General features: G+C 41.5%; 1 non-coding gene across 1 annotated transcript; it reads right to left on the bottom strand.

Annotated features, from left to right (window-relative positions):
- Nucleotides 1–1,352: 1,352 nt before the first annotated feature.
- Nucleotides 1,353–1,456, bottom strand: LOC148580186 (small nucleolar RNA R71). The gene has a single exon (XR_015899452.1). It is a non-coding gene; the product is annotated as a small nucleolar RNA R71 (small nucleolar RNA).
- Between the last annotated feature and the right edge of the window lie 4,544 nt (nucleotides 1,457–6,000).

The raw sequence follows: 6,000 nt of genomic DNA on the forward strand, positions 1-6,000 counted from the left end.
GGAATTTGTTTGTTTTTAGAGAGAATTGGTGAGCCAAGGGATTGGGATCCAATCATATAAGATTGCCAAGCAAAATTCAATGAACGCATTGCTTGAGGAAGAGATAAACATGTTTTGATTCGGAGATCTCAATATCTCCTATAACCCAATGAATTCCCCATTTCTGATTTCCACTTTCTCTTTACATTCTGCAATTACATTCATGCAATCACCCCCATTCCATGCAATTTAAGATTCCGCCATTTAAATTTCTTGTCATTTACGTTTCCCGCCAATTTCACATTCCGCAATTCTCATCTAAATCTTGATTCCGCTCAACTAGAACAAACTTCTAATCCGAATTGCTCACTCAACCAATCCTTGTGGGATTCGACCTCACTCTATTGTGAGTTTTTACTTGACGATAACCGGTGCACTTGCCGGAAGGAATTTTGCCGATCGTGCAATTTCCTAAATCGTAGCATAACAAGTTTATGCGCATCAAGTTTATGGCGCCGTTGCCGGGGATTGGTCTTCGATTGACAATTCTCAAATTAGAAGTTAACTAGATTGAGCATTTTTTTTTGTTTTGATTAATTCAGTACAAGTTACTTGTTGAATTTTAATTTCTGCACTCTGTTACATGCTTTCTTTCTTCATGCCTTTAAATTCAAGCAACTAACTCACTGACTCACTAACTGTTTGAATTAATTCCTCAACTGCTCTAACCATACTCTTCCATTAACCAAGAGTATTTCACTTGTTTGTTGCCTGTGCTGTGTTCTTGTATGACAGGTAGGAGAGGAGAGACATCAACTCCTCCATATACCGAACCAGAGAGGACCCTTCATAGACTGAGAAGGGAAGCAAGAGGGAAGAGAGTACTGGGAGAAGAGGAATCTGAAGAAGAATCTGAGGACAATTTTGAGGAAGCTTTAGATCTCAACATGGATAGAGAAGTTCACAACCATGAGAGAGCTGATGGAAACAATGCCATTCCTGAGAGGAGGGTTCTTAGTTCATACATAAACCCAACCTCTGGGAATTGTGGTAGCAGCATCCAGAAACCACCCATTCAGGCCAACAATTTTGAGCTCAAACCACAGCTAATATCACTTGTGGAGAATCATTGTTCATTTGGTGGAAGTGCTAATGAAGACCCAAACCAACATCTCACAAAATTCCTGAGAATTTGTGACACTGTGAAGTCCAATGGAGTCCAGGAAGATGCATATAAACTGCTTTTGTTCCCATTTTCACTTAGGGACAAGGCAGCTAAGTGGCTGGAATCATTCCCAAGGGGGAGCCTAACAACCTGGGATGAGGTGGAAAGCAAGTTTCTGGCACGTTTCTACCCCCCACAAAAGGTCAATAGGCTTCGATCTGAGGTTCAGACGTTTAGACAACAAGATGGTGAAACTCTCTACGAGGCATGGGAGAGATTCAAGGATTTGACAAGGAAATGCCCACCAGACATGTTCCATGATTGGGTGCAATTGCATATTTTCTATGATGGACTGTCTTATGAATCAAGGAAGGCTGTAGACCATTCATCAGGAGGTTCATTGAACAGGAAAAAGACTGTGGAAGAAGCCATTGAAGTGATTGAGACAGTGGCTGAGAACGAGTACTACTATGCATCAGAGAGACACAACACTAAGGGAGTCATGGAGCTGAACCATGTTGATACAATTCTAGCCCAAAACAAGGTGTTTGCCAAGCAACTAGCAGAGCTCACCAGGAAATTAGAAACAAAACAAGTGGCTGCAATACACACACAAGATCAAGAGGAAGAAAGCACTGAAGGAGGTGATTGGGAAGAGGCCAATTATGTAGGAAATCAACAAAGGCAACCATATGATCCACATTCCAACACTTACAACCCAGGCTGGAAAAACCATCCAAACTTTGGGTGGGGAAACCAGCAAAACCAACATAACAAGTCCACATACCAAAACTCCAACCAAAGATCATACCAAGCCACACAAAACACTTACTCTCAACCACCATATCATAGCCAAAATAATCAACCTGCTCAACCTAATCCGAACCAACAATTTCAAGATCAATTAAACAGGATAGAAGGAATGCTTGCAACCATGAGTCAAGACATAACCGAATTGAAAGCTTTTAAGGAAGAAGTAAATTCTAACCTGCAAAACCAAGGAGCTGCCATCTAGAAGCTAGAAAATCAAATTGCGTATTTGTCTAAGCAAACCCCTGGGACAAGCGTTTCTCATGCTGCCAAGGCTATTGCAAGGGAAGAATGTAAGGCCATAACCCTCAGAAGCGGAAAGAATCTAAAGGAGATCTCAAAGGAAACCACAGAGGATGAAGCAAAGGAAAATGTGAGAGATAAGGAACAAGGACAATCTTTTACATCGTCTGCAACAAAAGAAAAAGAAAAAGAGGTCCTGAAGCCTTATACACCTAAAGCACCATATCCTCAACGTTTGATGAAAAGTGAAAAGGATGGCCAATTCTCCAGGTTCTTGGAGATTTTCAAGAAGCTTCAAATCAACATTCCGTTTGCTGAGGCAATAGAGCAAATGCCACTCTATGCAAAATTCTTAAAGGAATTAATGACCAAGAAAAGAAGCTGGAGGAACGAGGAAACTGTGTTGTTAACTGAAGAATGCAGTGCCATCATCCAGCACAAATTGCCTCAGAAATTGAAGGATCCAGGCAGTTTCCAAATCCCCTGCATCATAGGAGAAGTCATGGTGGAGAAGGCCTTGTGTGACTTAGGGGCCAGTATCAATTTGATGTCTCTAACAATGATGAGAAGAATGAAGATTGAGGAAGCTAAACCAACAAGAATGGCCCTCCAATTGGCAGATCGAACTTTTAAATTCCCTCATGGGATAGTTGAGGATTTGTTGGTGAAAGTGGGAGATTTTATATTTCCTGCTGATTTTGTGGTGTTAGATATGGAGGAAGAAGCCAAAGCTTCAATAATTCTGGGAAGACCCTTCCTAACTACTGCTGGAGCCATCATAGATGTACAAAAGGGTGAACTCACTCTTAGACTACATGATGAGAAATTGGTGTTTAACGTATTCAAGGCAATGAGCTATCCATCAGAATCACTAAGGGAATGCATGAGGGTTGATGTAGTGGACATTGCAGTACAAGAAACTTTTGAGGAAACAATAAAGGAAGTGGCAGAGGAGGAGTTCACCAAGGATATTGAAGTTAGTGACATCAAGGCTGCTGAAACAACCATGCTAAGCATGCCAGAGAGAGTGAAAGAAGATAAGGAAGCACCAAAACCTGAGCTCAAAGCATTGCCCCCTAATCTCAAGTATGCATACTTGGGTAGTGATGAGAGTCACCCTGTTATCATTAGCTCTGCCCTGAGCCAAGAACAGGAAGAAGAATTGATCAAGGTGCTACAAACTCATCAAGATGCCATTGGATGGACCCTAGCTGATTTGAAGGGGATAAGTTCATCCATATGCATGCATAAAATCTTGTTAGAAGAGGATGCTAGACCCTCCATTCAAGCTCAGAGAAGATTGAATCCCGTCATGAAAGAAGTGGTACAAAAGGAAGTCATGAAGTTATGGCAGGCAGGGGTAATCTACCCCATTTCTGATAGCCCATGGGTTAGTCCCATCCATGTAGTTCCCAAGAAAGGTGGCATAACTGTGGTGCCAAATGAGAAGAACGAACTCATACCCACAAGAACCGTCACTGGGTGGAGGATGTGCATAGACTACAGGAAGCTCAATGAAGCCACCAGAAAGGATCATTTCCCACTCCCATTCATGGATCAGATGCTTGAAAGGCTTGCCGGACATGCTTACTATTGCTTTTTGGATGGATATTCAGGCTACAACCAAATAGTAGTTGATCCTAGAGATCAAGAGAAAACATCATTTGTTTGTCCATATGGAGTTTTTGCTTATAGACGCATGCCCTTTGGATTGTGCAATGCACCTGCCACTTTCCAAAGATGCATGCTGTCCATCTTTTCGGACATGATTGAAAAATTTATTGAGGTCTTCATGGACGATTTTTCTGTGTTTGGAGATTCTTTTCCCAGCTGCCTACACCACCTTGCCTTGGTGCTTAAGAGGTGCCAAGAGACTAACCTAGTATTAAACTGGGAAAAATGTCATTTCATGGTCACAGAAGGAATAGTCCTTGGCCACAAAATCTCTAATAGAGGCATGGAGGTGGACAGAGCTAAGGTGGAAATCATTGAAAAACTACCTCCACCAAGTAATGTCAAGGCAATTAGGAGTTTTTTGGGACACGCTGGGTTTTACAGAAGGTTTATTAGAGACTTTTCTAAAATAGCCAAACCTTTGAGTAACTTGCTTGTCTCTGATACACCCTTTGTATTTGATAAAAATTGCATGCTAGCCTATGAACTTTTGAAGCAAAAACTTTCCTCTGCACCTATCATTGCCCCACCGGATTGGAACTTACCTTTTGAACTGATGTGTGATGCATCAGACCTTGCTATTGGGGCAGTGTTAGGACAAAGGAAAGACAATTTGGTACATGTGATTTATTATGCCAGTAAAGTCTTGAATGCTAACCAAAGGAATTACACAACCACTGAAAAAGAACTCTTAGCAATAGTCTTTGCATTTGACAAATTTAGATCCTATCTCATTGGATCTAAAGTCATTGTCTTCACTGATCATTCAGCTTTAAAATACTTACTTGCTAAACAAGAATCCAAACCAAGACTTATTAGATGGGTTCTTTTGTTGCAGGAATTTAACATTGAAATCAAAGACAAGAAGGGTGTAGAGAACAAGGTGGCAGACCATTTATCAAGGATACCATGTGAAGAAGGAAGCGCACAAAGCACACATATAAATGAGTGCTTTCCTGATGAACAACTCATGGTAATTCACAAAGCACCCTGGTTTGCAGACATAGCAAACTTCAAGGCCACTGGGAGTTGGCCGTTGGAATTTAACAAGCATCAAAGGAAGAAATTGGTAAATGATGCCAAATACTTCATCTGGGACGAACCATACTTGTTCAAAAAATGTTCCGATGGCATACTCAGAAGATGCATATCAGAGGAAGAAGGAAGGGAAGTCTTATGGGACTGCCATGGCTCCACTTATGGAGGACATTTTGCAGGAGAAAGAACAGCAGCTAAGGTGTTGCAGTGTGGTTTTTATTGGCCCACTATCTTCAAAGATGCAAAGGAACTAGTGAAGCACTGCCATGAATGCCAGAAAGCGGGGAACCTGCCAAGAAGAAATGAAATGCCACAACAATTCATTCTGGAACTTGAATTGTTTGATGTATGGGGGATAGATTTCATGGGACCCTTTCCCTCCTCATACTCAAATAATTACATTCTTGTGGCAGTAGACTATGTCTCCAAATGGGTTGAAGCAATAGCAACTCCAACCAATGATAATAAGGTAGTCATGAACTTCCTCAGAAAACACATTTTTTGCCGTTTTGGGGTTCCAAGAGCAATCATCAGTGATGGAGGAAGCCACTTCTGCAACAAACCATTAGAGGCATTGCTTCTAAAATATGGAGTCAAACACAAGGTAGCCACACCATACCATCCACAAACAAGTGGGCAAGCCGAAATATCTAACAGAGAACTCAAAAGGATCCTGGAAAAGACTGTGGGAACTTCAAGGAAGGACTGGTCGATTAAGCTAGATGATGCTCTTTGGGCATATAGGACAGCTTTCAAAACACCAATTGGAATGTCTCCTTACCAACTAGTATACGAAAAAGCTTGCCATTTGCCACTGGAGTTGGAGCACAAGGCATACTGGGCCTTGAAACTTTTGAACTTGGACAGCAAAGCTGCTGGAGAAAGAAGGATGTTGCAAATTCAAGAGTTGGAAGAGTTCAGAGCTGAAGCTTATGAGAATGCCAAAATTTACAAAGAAAGAGCAAAGAAGAAGCATGACAGCAACATAGCCCCAAGGAAATTTGAAGAAGGACAAAAAGTATTGCTCTACAATTCTAGGCTGAAGCTATTTCCAGGGAAGCTAAAATCAAGGTGGTCTGGACCATTCCTTG

The sequence above is a fragment of the Arachis ipaensis genome, chromosome B10 (assembly GCF_059453495.1).
Source record: "Arachis ipaensis isolate K30076 ecotype BB chromosome B10, ASM5945349v1, whole genome shotgun sequence".
Taxonomy (NCBI): Eukaryota; Viridiplantae; Streptophyta; class Magnoliopsida; order Fabales; family Fabaceae; genus Arachis; species Arachis ipaensis.